General features: G+C 34.5%; 1 long non-coding RNA gene across 14 annotated transcripts in view; it reads right to left on the reverse strand.

Annotated features, from left to right (window-relative positions):
- The window catches only part of LOC118658860, a 107,182-nt gene that overhangs the window by 54,440 nt on the left and 36,558 nt on the right, over positions 1–16,184 (reverse strand). For 13 of the 14 annotated variants that reach the window (XR_004968396.1, XR_004968400.1, XR_004968392.1 and 10 more), the window contains 2 exons: positions 14,861–14,942; positions 12,545–12,651 (listed from right to left, as the gene is read on the reverse strand). The exons of the other annotated variant lie outside the window; for it this stretch is intronic. This is a non-coding gene — a long non-coding RNA (uncharacterized LOC118658860). The remainder of the gene's footprint in view (positions 1–12,544; positions 12,652–14,860; positions 14,943–16,184) is intronic. 14 annotated transcript variants of the gene reach the window in all.

Raw genomic sequence — 16,184 nt, forward strand, 5'->3', positions numbered from 1 at the left:
TTTCATAAACCCCAAGTTTATTTTCCACAGTGTGCAGTAAACACCATTTTCTTACATTTGAATGAGCCTAATTACAATTATGTTGCTTGATCCAGTCTTCATGTATTCACTTATATTATTTATTTCCTTAATTTTAAATATTCTCTTTCCTCCCTTCTACACACTGAACTCTCACCAAGTCAAGAGTAACCTATTCAAATTCAACTGTACCTTTAAATCATTTCTCTGTCTGTAGCAGTTGAATTCTTTTTAAAATGAAATTATATTCATAGCCAGATGGTTGACACTTAATATTTCTCAATGTACTAGGGACTCTTCTGGAAGATATAGATCTAGTCTTACAATTTTTTGTCTCTTCCCGATTTCTTCTAGATACTCGTGAAACAGAGTAGACACTTGAATAATATGAGCTTAAACTATGCAGGCCCACTTACATGTGAATTTGTTTCAATAAATATACTTAGTCCTCTGTATCCATGTGTGTGAAATCCTGGGATTAGGCCAAATTGCAGATTAAAACCAATGTTTCCAGTCCATGGTTGGGAACCCACGGATGTGGAGGGCTGACTGTATGTGTTGTTTTAGGCCATTTTACATAATGAACTTGAGCAGTGGTTGGCAAACCGTGGCTCCAGAGTCACATGCGGCTCTTTGGCCCCTTAAGTGTGGCTCTTCCACAAAATACCACGTGCGGGTGCGCATGTACAGTGCTATTGAAACTTCGTGACCCATGCTCAGAAGTCAGTTTTTGGCCTGGGCAAGTCTATTTTGAAGAAGTGGCATTAGAAGAAGTGGGGGGTGTCGGTTGGTCAGGCTATGGGAGACGTGGTGCAGGCGGGCCACGGGATACACGCCACAGCACAGGGGAGGCATGCATGATTCATGGAGGAGTTGAGTCAGCCAGTCAGTCAGCAGTGTCATTGGGCAGTGGTTAGTGCTATTCGCATCCGCAAATCGCGCGGGTGACAAAAGTAGTTTATTAAGTTAATTTTAGGGAACGTTGTGGAGTGAAAGAAGATGTAGTGTTGAGGATTGAGAAAGGTATGTTGAGATGGTTTGGACATATAGAGAGGATGAACGAAAGGAGATAGACGAAACAAGTCTACAAGACGAGTGTGGATGGGAGAGTTGGAAGGGGTCGACCTCAGCGAACGTACCTCAATCAGATTGAGGATGTTTTTAGCAAAGGCCAGTTTAGGAGTACCCTAATTAAGTTAATAACCTATATAGTTTAAGTTTAAAAAATTTGGCTCTCAAAAGAAATTTCAATCGTTGTACTGTTAATATTTGGCTCTGTTGACTAATGAGTTTGCCGACCGCTGAACTTGAGCATTCTGTGCATTTTGCTATCTGGAGGGGTCCTGAAACCTACATACTGTGGATACGTAGGGCCGGCTATAATTAAGCTTTTGGGAAATCAAACGTTATATGTGGATAGTTGGCTGTGAGGAAGAGTTTTGGTTGTCACCCCTAACCTAGCATAGTTGAAGGTTTGGGTGTACTTTCCAATGATTGATGATTAGCAGATTTCATAATAACCCCATCAAAGAATCAGTCATTATTAGCATTAGTAACTAAACAGAAATGGGAAAAGATTCTGGTGTAAAACTGACTGGTGCTTATTAATGCTAAAATCCCTATTTTTTAAGGTAAGAAACAAATATGTTTATTGTCATTGCTACATCAGTCAAAATAATTAAGGAATATTTTTGTTCAAAAATAAATTTTCATCATTCCAAATGTTCCGGAGACTCGTGGCTTTTCTCATTTAATTAAAATTTTGTTTTCATATAGTATTGCTTTTTGATAGATTCAGCTAATGATGCTTTTATTAACATGAACCTTGTTACAGACTCACACATACATACTACATATTCACAATTTAAAAGGAAAGAAACTTTAAAGATGCTTTAAGAATTTTTTTCCTTACATTTGAAGTAAGTGGAAAATCAAAAATTTAAGTAGATATGTTAGCATATCATCAGCATGTTGTGATTATCACATCATAATAATCATCAAAGCTAATGTTTATTGTAGGCTTATAGTCCTCATTGTTTTACATACATACCATCTTATTTAATTTTCTTATCTTGCTTATGAGGGAGACAACATTACTATATTTCTTTGAGATAAAAAATATGAGAATAAGAAGTTCAGCTTAGGGTCACAGAGTCAGTAAGTGATGCATATGGATTCAAACTAAAAAGCAGTTTTAAATGATAGATATTTTTATTATTATTGTTATTGCTTTTTATTTTTTTTATTTTTTTTAAATATATTTTATTGATTTTTTACAGAGAGGAAGGGAGAGAGATAGAGAGTCAGAAACATCAATGAGAGAGAAACATCGATCAGCTGCCTCCTGCATATCTCCTACTGGGGATATGCCCGCAACCCAGGTACATGCCCTTGACCGGAATCGAACCTGGGACCTTTCAGTCCGCAGGCCGACACTCTATCCACTGAGCCAAACCGGTTTCGGCATTATTGCTTTTTAATATTAAAAATGTCATTGCTACAGTTCCCAGAGGCATCACCTTAAGGGACCAGACTTATTCTGTATATCTGTCTCATGAACACATTTGCTGCATATGTTGATATGATGCAAAGAATGAGAGCTAATACTTAGAATTATCTTTATAGTATTAATTATCATCAGGGCTGGGAAGCATATTGTTATGGCAAAATTTGGTTATTTAAGAAAAAGTCATCCCTAATTATTGCTTTGATTGATTCTGCAATTTTTTTTCAACTGAACCTAATTTCAGATTATATCTCAAATAGGTTTTAAGTTGGACCACTAATCTTTTAACTACTCATGAATACCTATTATTTTATGCTGTAACAATCTAGGCAACCCAAAATTTCTCCTTCAGAAAGGAAACACCCCATTCTACTCTCAACCATCACTTCCCCATAGGAGCTGTGTTGTTTTTGCTTGATTTCCTTTCCCTTGACTTATATTTTAAGGGCACCAGAACATAGATAAGCTAATCAATCCCTCCGGGGGACACTGAAGCCTTACAGGTAAACCTGGAAAGGAGTCAAAACATTGTTTTCTCCTCTTTCGAGGATGTTGGTCTGCAAAGAGAGACCAAAAAACCTAGCATAGAGAAGCAGGAAGGAGAAATAAAATTCTACAGGCATTCAAATTTCTCAGGGCATTCTTTTACATCAAAGCAACATCTTGGTCTTCACCAGCCTTCCCTATTGAACTCAAACTCATAGTCTGTGAACCTCTCAGTATCCTGATTCTATTTTTCTCATTTTGACTTCGCTTCTGTTTTAGTCTAATTCAGTTGATTTATTTTCCTGAAATAGTCCTGATTTTTTTTAAAGCTTAAATGAAAGATTATATTTTATGCTTATTTAAGCCCCAGGTATCAAGCATTTAATAAAAGCTTGTTAAATTGAATTTTATCAAAATGATTGAATTTAAGACTGTGAGAATAACTAGGGTTGAAGGGGCTGAAGGAAGAAGACCTAATAGTTTCCTTTGATTTATAACTCTCTTTTCTTTCCAAAATAACCTCAGAGAAGAGGAAATTACAAGGTTGTACAGAAAGACACATGCCTATTTTTACTGGATTGTGTTGCTATAGCTCAGCAGTAAAAAGGAGCCGTTCAATCTATTAGGAAAAAAAAAAAATTATAAAAAACTGTTTGAACCTGAGCAGTTATACAAAACAGAAATTGGCTTGGCCAGTCCACTTAAACCCTGTTGCTTTTATTGGAAACGGTTTCTTTTTTAGTAAGTGCTTCTTTTCAGTTGCTGAGCCTGGCTGGACCTGCAGGTACAGATCCTTGGGTGAAAAAAATGGTCATGCAGAGACTGCCAGGGAATTTTTCCTAGGAGGGAATCTGGGGAGGAAAACATGAGTATGGTGCAGTGGGATTGTTTATATAAAAATCCATGTGCTCTGCTGTATGCTGGTAGTGGTGGAAAGCTTTCTCCATAAGAAAACCCATGCCTTTTGAGCCCAGTCTTCTTTTTATAATGTCACTGTTAGTTAAAAAAAAAAAAAAAAAAAAAAAAAAAAAAAAAAAAAGAAAGAAAGAAAGAAAGAAACCCAGAATCTTGGCTCATTTTCATATGTATTCTGGTGAGCTCCTCACTGAACTAGTTTGAATGGTAACCCACCCTTGGACTACAAAAAGCCATCAGGAACTGATCATATTGAATTATTCATGAAACAGTCAACCTTGACATTCTGAAGACTGTGTTTGAGAATAGAGGAACTGAACAAGAGACCTGCAATGATCATTATTAAGAAGCAATAGCTGCTGTTCACATGATGACTAGCACCCAGAAGGAGTAATCGGGTCTAAAAATGGAACTCCTTTAAATTTTACATTTGAAAGAGTTCTATTTCAATGTTGTTGAGAAATATAACTAGTTTAGGTAGGATTTATTTTCCTCCTTGTTTAATTTTTTTGGATATTTTACAGTAGATTTTATCATGCTACATTCCAGGCAGACCTTTGGGGTGAGGTCACAGATGTATTTTAGAAGCTATATACTAGAATGAGGGACATGTAACTCAATTAACTTCTAATTGTCCTACATGGAGATTTGTGAATGTCTTTTTCTCTCCCTGTACTTTATTCATAGGGTTTCAAATGAGAGATATGAGAGAGGGTATGCTATATGAAGAATAGCATTCCTAGCAAGAAATCTCTAAACTGCTGAGTTAGAGACATTTCAGCAAATTACTAAGGACTTTGGACTCAGCAGCATACAGATCTAAATAGCATTGGATTGTGTGATATGTAATCTAAATGACTGTGGCTTGAATTAAACACACACAGTTTTTCTTACTCACAAATCTCAAAGTCCCTCAGTAATTTACTCAAATAACTCTTTCAGTGTAAGGTGACTTTTGGTTAGATGCCAGGTTGTATCAAATAGTATCTCCCAGGGGCCGAAGTGTTAATTTAGCTTTGTAAAAAGATTCAGAGATTGAGGAACTCTACCAAATCTTCTATATTTCTACTGTCATCTGAAAAAACTAAAAGCTTAATTATGGCCACAGACAATAGGGTGGTGAAAGTCTGGGGCGGGGGTTGGAGGTGGGTTAGAAGAGGTCAGTGGGAGGAAAAAGGAGACATATGTAATACTTTCAACAATAAATATTTAATAAATAAAATAAATACAAAAATAAAGTACAATTATTTGAGACAGCTCTGATGACAATTTAGTGCAGTTCTGGAATGTGTTAAAATGTATAAAAATCTATGCTTTTGCATTTAATTTTTTTAACTAAAATGCAAAGGAGGCCTTAATAAGCAAAATTGAATACACAGGCACTGTAAAAAATACATGATTACTTTAATGTTCATATTTATTATGACCCAAGATGACATGGATTAACTCCATGCTCATAGCAGACATTGTCTCTATAAATATTCAGGTCTCTGACTCAACAGGCAGATTTAAAAAAATCAAAAGGCTCCCATGGATTAACAGGAAAAAAATAAAGGAAAGACTAGGTATTTTAGACATGCCATTCTTACAACTTTTCCAAAAGCTATAGATTAACACTCTCCCACTGATCTGGGAGAGACCGGATAATGGCAGTTGGGATGCATGCTAAGTAAGGTCTCAGATACGTGGGAAGATGCCTACCAGTCTGTCAGTAACACCGGGAGCAAGGTTGGAAAACCTGAATATTTAAACTTCTGAAAAAGGAGCACTACCTCTTGGCCTTTAGCCCTTTGGTCCTCTTGTCACTACTGCTGCAAGGGATCCACACAATGGACTAATGCACTTTATTGAACCTGACAATGGCCTTGCTTTAGGCTCTACTGCAATTCCAGCTGCACTTCTTTCAGGACTGAATTAAGGGACATGGGACTTGGCAACCAGAGGAATATAACTCCATGCAAATAAAGCCTTTTACCACATCTCATTTTCCTTTGGGGGCTTTTGAAAGTGCTCATTTTAGTGGTACCCCAAGAACTTCATGCCACTTGTGTCTGGGAAATCTGGCCTATTACTTCCTCCAGCAACACCATCACTCAGAAGACATGCATGATTTTCTACCAAAAGAGTAATTTTTCTTCAGTTTAAATATTTCTTTTTTAAATATATATATATATATATATATATATATATATATATATAATTGATTTTTACAGAGAGGAAGGGAGAGGGATAGAGAGTTAGAAACCTCGACCAGCTGCCTCCTGCACACCTTTTATTGGGGGTGTGCCCGCAACCAAGGTACATGCCCTTGACCGGAATCGAACCTGGGACCTTTCAGTCCCCAAGCTGACGCTGTATCCACTGAGCCAAACCTGTCAGGGCTTCAGTTTATATTTTAGAATTTTATTAAGACATATATACTAAGAGTAAATGTATTTCAAGAAGGTATTGATCATTTATTTATACTTTACTTAAAATGAGCTCTTGTATTTCCCCCCAAATAAATGTTTATAATGGAAAACCATAGAGAGGTGTTAATGGGAGAGGAAAATGATAATTTAATGTGATACAAAAAACTATAATGGAGGATTAGGAAAATACCCTAAATCATAGTTGTTTCTTTTTGGAAACTACACAAAAGTACTCATAAATCAATTGTGTGTGTGTGTGTGTGTTTTTTTTAAATGTAAAATAGTAGGGATGTAATGGTGAAAACAAATGAAAAAGAACACCTCATTTGAAAATGGAAGTATATTAATATTTTACTCTACAGAGGCTGGGACTGGAAAGATAATATTTGATTATCTCACCCCGGTCTTAAAGACCTTAGATAGTTTCCTCCCTTCACAGAGCTCATCTCCCACCACTCTTTCCTCATTTGCTTTCCAGTTCAACCTTCCCTTTTTCTGTCCTTCAAATGTTCTAGCATCATTCTCATGTACGGGCCTTTGCAGTTGCTTGGCTATCTGCTTCAAAAACTGTAACTCCATATTACTGTATTACTTACATCATTTTTAGCATTTACATATCAAGTATCATCTCCATATTACCATATTACTTGTATCATTTTTAGCATTTATATGTCCAATCCAATATCATCTTTTTATAACTATTCTAATTTTAAAAAAATAACCCCAATTTCTCACTTCTAATAAATTGAATTTATATTTTTAGAAATTGTATCACCACTTTGAAATGAATCACTTATTTATGTAAAGAATGAAAACATAATGAGAACACTATTAAAAGATAAATTGAGGCATATTAAATTTTTGAGTTTATTTGAGTGAAAGTCAGTTCAAATGAAAGGCAGTGTCAAAGTGGAAGTGGCTAGGAGTGCTCTGCCCATTGGGCCTAGGGAAGAACTTTATAGAGAAGAGACAGGGCAAGGCAAGAACTTTATTGAACTGGCTATATCTTAAGTAGTTGACTTATTTGGAAAAGTCTAGGTGGATGTTTTTGATTGGTTTTCCTTAACTTTTGATTTCTTAACCTGGAGACATACAGGCTTAGTTTCTGGTTTGCTTAGGCTAGCCCTGAAGTCATTAAAGTCATCACAGCATAATGGTTTCCTTGCTTAATTAATTTAGCAGCATGGACTTTGCCTTGCCCATTACTATATTTCTAGTATCTGAAAAAATACCAGTCTGATATCAGGATTCAATAAATGTTTGATAATGGACAAATGATTGTGTTCATATTCATGGCTCTATAATAAGATACAGAAAAACTTATGGATGTGTTTGTGGTCAGCATTAATTCGTCATCTTGCTCTATTTATTTAATCTTATCTTTTATTCTAAAATTGTTAACCTAGAACTAAGTAGCATGAATTATGCCATAGAGAACCACAGAAAGACTTAAAGAAATTAAAGTTATAAAAGTGTATATACATGCATATATATTGGGGCAAAAGTAGATTTACAGTTGTTCATATGGAAAATAATACAATCATTAATAAATAATATAAGAATAAATCCTGTTTCACATACTCACACCTGTAAACCTACTTTGACACACACTGTAGGTATATATATATATAGATGGATAGATAGATAGATGATAGATAGATAGATATAGATATAGATATAGATATAGATATATAGATAGATAGATATGTGTATATATATATATATATATATATATATATATATATATACTCATTTATGTGCTTATCTTAGGAGATAATCCTATGATCTGATAGAAGATGGATTGGAAAGAGTAAAGTGCAACTATTGTGTTTCAGGGATTGATAATGACTGATTAAGTGAACAGAAGTTGAGAGATCCCAGATATACTTAGAGGTAAAGCTAACAGGACTTGTTAATTGATTGAAGAGGGGTGGGTTTGGGGGCATGTTGGAAGCTTTATAGGTGGTTCCCAAGGTTTAAATGACTGTATCAATGATGCTTAAATTGATTAAGTGGATGCAGGTGTTTGATAGGGAAAAAGGTATGTATGAGTTTAGTGTTTAACAAGATGAGTTGAGGTCTTATGTTGAGATGTCCACCATACAGTTGGATACAGTGGTTTGAGGTTCAGAAAAATTGCCTTATTAGAAAATACACATTTAGAAATAATTTATTGAAATTATGAGAGTATAAAAAAACAGAGCAATTTTGAAAAAAATAGACATGGAAAGTCAAGAGAGATAAACTATGTTAATGTAGTTTCAAGAAAGAGGACTTGATTGACCCTATAAATGTAGTAAAAGTCAACTGTGAAAAATAAAAATTATTAGAAGATGGAATAATTTTATTTCAGCTACTGCAGAATCAATAATTCATTATAGAAAATATTAATGTGAGGCATTTTACAGAATACTATTTTACCAGAGATTTTGAAAAAATGCTTCTATGAATTTTCATTCCCTATAAAAGGGATGATAACTTAGGATGAATATGGTATAGTTATTGTGAGGTAGAATGTATCTCAGATATGAAAATTTTCTGCTTGGGTAAAGGGTTAAAAATAGGATAAGGCTGTGAATAACAATATCTTCCAAACAACTATCTAGTTTGATACCTTCTTCTGCGATGTGCACTATTGCACTGTACACAGAGATTTCATTTATTTGGCCAACTCTACAGGGAAAAGCTTTTAAGTATTCTCAACAGTGAAACAATTACTGATGTCACCATTTACAACTAGCCTCAAACTTGTTATAGGTCTACTCTTTCCCATTGCATTGTCTACTCAAAGCAAATAATATTCTCCTTTAAATCTAGATCATTCCAACATTAAAAAAAGTTAAGTCAGAGTTGTTTTGAAATAGAACAAAGTATTAAACCCAAATGCAAACAAGGAGGAGAGAAATAGCAATGGTAAGAGTGGAACTCAATGGGATGGAAAATAGAAATTGAGAAAGTTAACAAGCTAATAAGAAATGGCTATAATAAATTATATGAAGCTCCTAATTCACCTTTGTTTTCTATATTCATAGACTGTTCAACATATTCAACAACTGTAGTTGCTATTCCCACATTCCCTGTTTCACCAAAGTCAAAAATATTCCATCCTTTGGCTCACCACCAACGTGGGACTAGCCACCAAATCCTAATCCCTCCTTAATAATGCTTATGCCTGTACTTGTCTCAGTTTCCACAGACTTGATTTTAGTAGAATTTGGTTCCTGCTGCACATAGATTATTACTGTGACTTCCTGCTCTCTAGTCCCCTTACTCAAACAGTTCTAATATAAATCATAGTTTACACTTCTCTCAGAATAATCTTTTAAAAAGTAAAATATTTGCTCCTACTTCCCTGTTTAGAATCCTGCAATGATTCCCTAGGGAATTCAGTATAAAATTCAAACTACCTACCTGCATACCTGGCTTCCTTTCTAATCTGGAATCTGCATATTTACTGATTTCATATCTTTTTTAGTCTTTTCATAAGCCCTCCCTCTGGAAATTTGAGTCACTGATTTTAAGCCTTTCTTCTTTCCTAATCGAAGCATTAAAGTCATGCATTACCTTCAAAGCACCACTTTTACTATATCTTAAAAAACTGGATGTGCTAAGTTTGATCCGTTAGTAAAAAGTAGCCTCTAATTCCTTTGAGATTTCTACAGATTTCACTATTTTTAAAAATGTGCAAATATTGCAAATAGATTGTTTACTATTTTATTTCTAATTTAATTCTATTGATATTAGAGAACATGATACATGTGATTCTAACTCTTTGAAATTTATTGGAAATACTTTTTATGGGCCTGCATACACTTTATCTTAGAGAATATGCCATGTGCAATTGCAAAAAAAAAAAATGTAATCTGCAATTGTATGCATTGCTCTATAAGTATTAATTAAGTCATGGTTGTAGGAAAATGTTGCTCAGATCTATGTCTTTTCAGATATTTTTTGTCTAGTTCTATATATTATTGAAAGAGGCATGTTAAACATTTTAATGATGTTTGTGGAATTGTCTCTTTCTTGTTTTACTTCTGTCAGTCTTTGATTTATGATTTTAAAGCTCTATTATCTTGTGAATATAGATTTCTGATTGCTTTGTGTTCCTGACTCTTTTGTCAGTATTAAATGACCCCTTACATCTGATAATTCTTGTGCTCTAAGCCTATTTTATCTGATATTGAAATAATCAAGTTAGACTTCTATTTGTATATGTATTTTTCATCAGTTAAATTTTTAATCAATCCTGACCTTTTTATCTCTGAATTAGAATGCTTAGTTTATTAAAATTTAATTTAATTATTAATATAGTTGGAGTTATGTCAATCATTATTTATTTTCTGTTTGTCCCTTTTATTTTTTGTTCTTCTGATTCTAATTTCCTGGCTGTTTTTGTATTGTTTGCATATTTTTTGGTATTGCACTTTAAGTTATCTATTGAATTAATATTTGCATTTTTTTAACTAGTTCCTTGGGGATAACACATCCTAAACTTTTCAGTGTATTTTGGATTAATATAAGTTCATGTAAAATGCAGAAACTTTGTAGCTGTTTACATCCCTTAATATTTATGCTATTGTGTCATATTACTACATATATATGTATATATAATATAAAAACTAGAACTCAAAGCTACATTTTTCTCAAATACTCATATGTATTGTCATACTGAAGAATAAAGATACTATTTTATGTTAATTAAAATATTTAGCTTTTCTGATGTTCATTCATTCCTGAGAATGCTTTTCTATGTCACCTCATATCCTTTCATTCTGAAGAATATATTTCAAAATCCCTTAATTTGGGGTTCCACAGATTATTCATGTATATTATGTATATTTCTTTTCTCTGAAAAATATCACATTATCATTTGTTTAGATATGACGTACCAGGTAGTCAGTGTTTTTCTTTCAGCACTTTAATATATTGTTTTGCTATATCTGTTTTTTATATTAGAAGTCTTTGGCCATTCTAATTGTTTTCTCCCTGTATATGAGTTGTTATTTTTCTCCAACTTCTTTCAAAATGACTATGACATACCCAGTTATATTTTTTCTCATATTTTTTCTGCTTGAATTTGACTAAGCCTTTTGAATCTGTAACTGTATGTCTTTTTATCTAATTTGGAAACTTTAAGGCCAATATTTCTTCAAGTATTTTCTGGTCACTTATCTATCAACTCTCTGGAATTCTAATAACACATTTGCAAGAGATTTTTATTTTGTTATCACACTTGTTCCTGAATCTCTGTTTATTTTTTCTCATTATTTTATTGATTTCAGAGAGGAAGGGAGAGGGGGAGATAATGCTGGTGGTCTTGATCCGGCATCAAGAGTTCAGAAATCTGGAGAAGGGACTGTGTGCAAATTAAGAATCCAGAGACAAAACATAATTTTGGAAGGCATATAGGGAGTTAGAGAAGCCTTAGCTAAAGGAACTAAGAAGTTCTCCTCGTCTCAGGACCCCTTGCTTTTTGTTAACACAATTTCTCCTAAGGCGAGGTAGAGATACACACTTCAAAGTGTAGGATTTCTTACAGAATCCATTGTCAGATTGGAAGAATTTGCCTAGACTGTTCAGCTATTTGGCCAGTAGGGGGCAATAACATGTAGATTAAGATGCCCTGAGCTGTCTGTCAGCAAGCAAGCAATTTAATGCATCCTTTTCAGGTTTGGGGAAATGCCTTTAGCCATTCCCAATAGGTGACAACATATGTGACTCAGCCCTTGTTAAGTCCCCAGGTTCCATCAACCTTCTGATAAAACTCTTGCAATTATGACATGCTGGAATTGGCTTCCGGCAGGGAGAGAGATAGAAACATTAATGATGAGAGAGAATCATTGATCAGCTATCTCCTGCATACTCCACACTGGGGCTCAAGCCCACAACCCGAGCATGTGCCCTGACCAGGAATCGAACACTGACCTCCTGGCTCATAGGTCGATGCTCAACCACTGAGCCACAGCCGCCAGGCCATGCTATGTTTTTAAATGGCTGTCAGTGAAGTAAGCTTGTTTACATCAGCATCGACACAAACATGTATGTAATGCCTTGTGCTGTGATGTAGGTGATAGGAATTTTTTGGTTCCATTATAATCCTATGGGGCTACTATACTATATGTAATTGGTCATTGAGTGATATTTTGTGGTGCGTGACTGGTGAATGACATGCAATTTGTACAAAACAGGTGTAGGTGTGGAGACAAACCTTATTTTTTTGTATCAGGCAACTTCTCTTTGTTCTTGAGTTTCCCTTTGACTTTCCTTCTCCTTTTATATTTCCATATAATCAGAGCTAAACACCTTGTGGAGAGCCTTAAGAAAAGAAAACCAAGATTGCTGTTGGAAAGTAATGAAGGCGATTGTCCCTATTCTAAGTTAGAAATAAGCAAATTTGGAATTGCAGTTTAGAATTTAATTCTGAAAATACCTTCTCTGATATTTACAATTATTTCCTTTCCCATTTAAAGACTTAGCTGAATGCCTTTATTTAAACAAATCAAGTAATATATAGTGTTATCTATATTGATAAATACAGCCACGGACTTGGTGAATAGGTTGACTTAAAGTGGATTCTGTTCTGAGGATTTTAGTGTAGCCAATACATTATCACCAGAACATTAGCTTGCCTCCTTTCCCTAAATAGGGCTTGAGGGAGAAATTTTACATTTTTTTGCCAGATCTTTACAAAGTAACAAGACAGGTGACCCAGCACAAGCTGCTGTGTAAGGTGATGGGGCTTTGTAGGCCCGTCTGTCTGTCTTTTGGGAATGGTTTGGCTATCTCTGTGCTGAAGCTTATTTCTGTTTTTCACATTGAATGAAAAGACTTCCAATTTCACTGTGTCATTTACGTCATCTAATAGACATCTCATTGTTAAGTAAATTTATACAAACTCTATCTCAGCTTTAGATTTCTTGGACTTTAATTAGAGGATGAAACATAAATCAGGATTTCATGACATAGTAGTTAATAGATCTGTCCCCTTGCTTTCTATTAGACTAACAGTGCAAATCACAATGTTCACACATAAGTATGCCGAATTCCTCTGGCTTGTCCTCAGCAAATACTTTGCATACATGTACTCCTTTGTTAAAAAGGAGATTTTCAGCATTTACACATTCTGCAGTACAGTGTGCATTGAAGTGTCCCACTAAAAATAAATTCAAAATAGCTTGCCTATCTTGCTTCCTCCTTTATTCCTTTCATATTTCATATGTGGCCTAGTGAGGAAACCAAGAAACATGACTTGTGGTATCGATACATTTAGCCACTGTATTTTTAGAGACTTAAAACATTTGTTTGGCTTTTACAATGCTTTTAACCGCTCACAAATATATGAAAATATGCCTACATGTAGCAGTTTTTAAATTTAATGGTATACTTTCAGAGAACCGGGGAAAATGTGGAACACCTGCATCTAGAACAGCCTGCTAATGTTTTCAGTTATATTCTCAGGCAGCTAGAGAGCCACCAAATGCAGTAATGTACAAAGAACCACACTACATCTAGAATTAACCACAAAAGAAGTACAGCATCCAACCAGGTAGCCAAAGTTTAATGTGAATCGTTTATCTCATACATATTTTCAGTCTGTTGTGGTTAAGAAAGCCATGCCCTGTGGCAACGTTAAACTCCAAAGCACAATTAGTGTGAATACACACATGATTTTCTGCCATCCAAGTAAAAATGCCAATAGTACCTTCCTTATATTAGTGCATTCTATTTTGTTTGGTATAAAATGTCCTGAAAATCATGTTAGAGACAGTTTCGCTGTATTGTTAATGTCGGTGAACTTTGAGGGGTGGTGTAGAAGAATAGAGAGAAGCACAGGTTGCTACTTCATATACACATATCTTTGTATATTTAAGTTTTTTAAATCCAATGAGCACTTACCCACAAATAAACATGGTATAAAGAAAGAATGCATGCATTAATTTCAACAAATCAGAAAAGGTAATTTTAATTAATTATTTAAATCAACATTTTATACACCTAGATTTTTTTTCTAGATGCTGGAGAATGGGATTGGCACCAAAGATGTATAGTTAAAAAAAAAAAACAACAACAACACAGAGGGCAGTCATAACCAGTAACCTTTTAGTCTGGCAAAGAAGACTGACAAGTAACAATGGACTAATAGTCGTGTCAGAACTGCATCGCTAGAGGATGCCAAGAAGAGATAGTGGCATCATATAAGTTGCTGAGCATTGTGGAATAAACAAAAAGAGCTAGACTGAATACAGAAAGGAAGGAAATCTGGACTGAAGGCAGAGCATATGTGAAGCATGCATTGAAAACAATACAGCGATTCTTTCAAGAGTAATTTGCCCATCACAGAATAAACTAGTGCATTTTCAGTAAAGTGACATGGAATGGGCGGCACACATAGACTAGAATCTTTGCATACTAACTGAGGATCTTATATTTAATCCTGGGCCAGAGTGTGAGAAATTGAAAAAAAAAAATCCACAAAAAAAAAACAACAGAAAGTTTAAGCAGATAAATAATTAGATTTACATACCACAGTGCCTGAAGATGACAAACAACTGATCTCCCAGTGTCTGTCTGTACTTCAACATTTCTGTTGTATGTTGATCACTTAACTGGAAGAATATTCAAGTAGTCAAATATGATTAAATTAAATGCAATTAAAGATTTGTCCATACAGCTGAGCCACTCCGATCTATAATATGATAATGCGCAAGGTACTCCTTCAGTGGGGGATAGAACAGGCAGTATTCTTAAATGTATCTGAATACTAGGCTCCTTTTTAGAGTTTAAGTTGAAAAACTATTTGGGAGCTATTAGTCCATTTGCTTTGGTATATTAAATACCAATTCTGGGGAAAAAAAGTCATTCAAATACAACTTTACATTATTTCTGATTGATCTACTTATTTACTTACTATAAAAAGTCATATGCAAGAGTGACCATATTTAAGAAACTCACCTTTATCTGCCTTAGTTTGCCCCTTGCATCACAGAAGACATCTCCTCATTAACCAAAGTTCATTAGTTCATTGGTAATGTTATGGTTTTATCAAAAACTATACGTATGTTCATCATTTCCCAGTTTGATTTGAAACTATATTTGTAAAAACTTTAAAATTACAAATCTGTCTTTTGCAAAAACTCAATTCTTTCACTTCTGAGCTAGGGTTAAACATTCTGACTCCCTCTCCTTTATTTCTCTACTGTTAACATTTGTCTTTTAATAGAAAAATATCCTTGACATTTAACTGCAAATGAGCTACCTAAGAACAAATATCATGGTTTAATTTTCTGAATGTGGTGGTAGAATCCCTTAGGTGTTTCCTAGTGATTGTTTCTTCAAAATCTCAAGTGTGGGTTATCTCTTATTTTCTTTTCCAGAGAAACAGTCCATTCTTGTAGTCTGAGTGTTCTTAATTGAGGAACTTGTACACTCATTGTACTTTTCATTATAGTTTGAGCTTTTCAACATCAGGAGAAAATTTGAAATGCAAATTATGATGGAAGAAAATAAGGGATTCAAGGAAGCTATGAAATTAAGTGCAATAATTTCATATAGTTGACAAGTCATTATGACATTACATTGCAAAATATTTTGGAAATTTAAATAAAATACCTACATTGATGGTATGATTTATGAAAGATTAGTTGGTCTGTTTGGTCAATGATGGGCACACTTACATTTTTGCAACTATAGCTTGATTTGAGGTCTTGAGATCACTTGTAGGTGTGCAAAAGAATGTGAGCATTATGTCCTCAATCCTCTTACTCTTTTTGTCATTCTCTTGTTCTACTTCTCTTATGAAATTACTAGTGGCCCAATGCATGGAGTCATGCACATTGAAAGGAAATTAA

Source organism: Myotis myotis, unplaced genomic scaffold, assembly GCF_014108235.1.
Source record: "Myotis myotis isolate mMyoMyo1 unplaced genomic scaffold, mMyoMyo1.p scaffold_m19_p_1, whole genome shotgun sequence".
Classification (NCBI taxonomy): Eukaryota; Metazoa; Chordata; class Mammalia; order Chiroptera; family Vespertilionidae; genus Myotis; species Myotis myotis.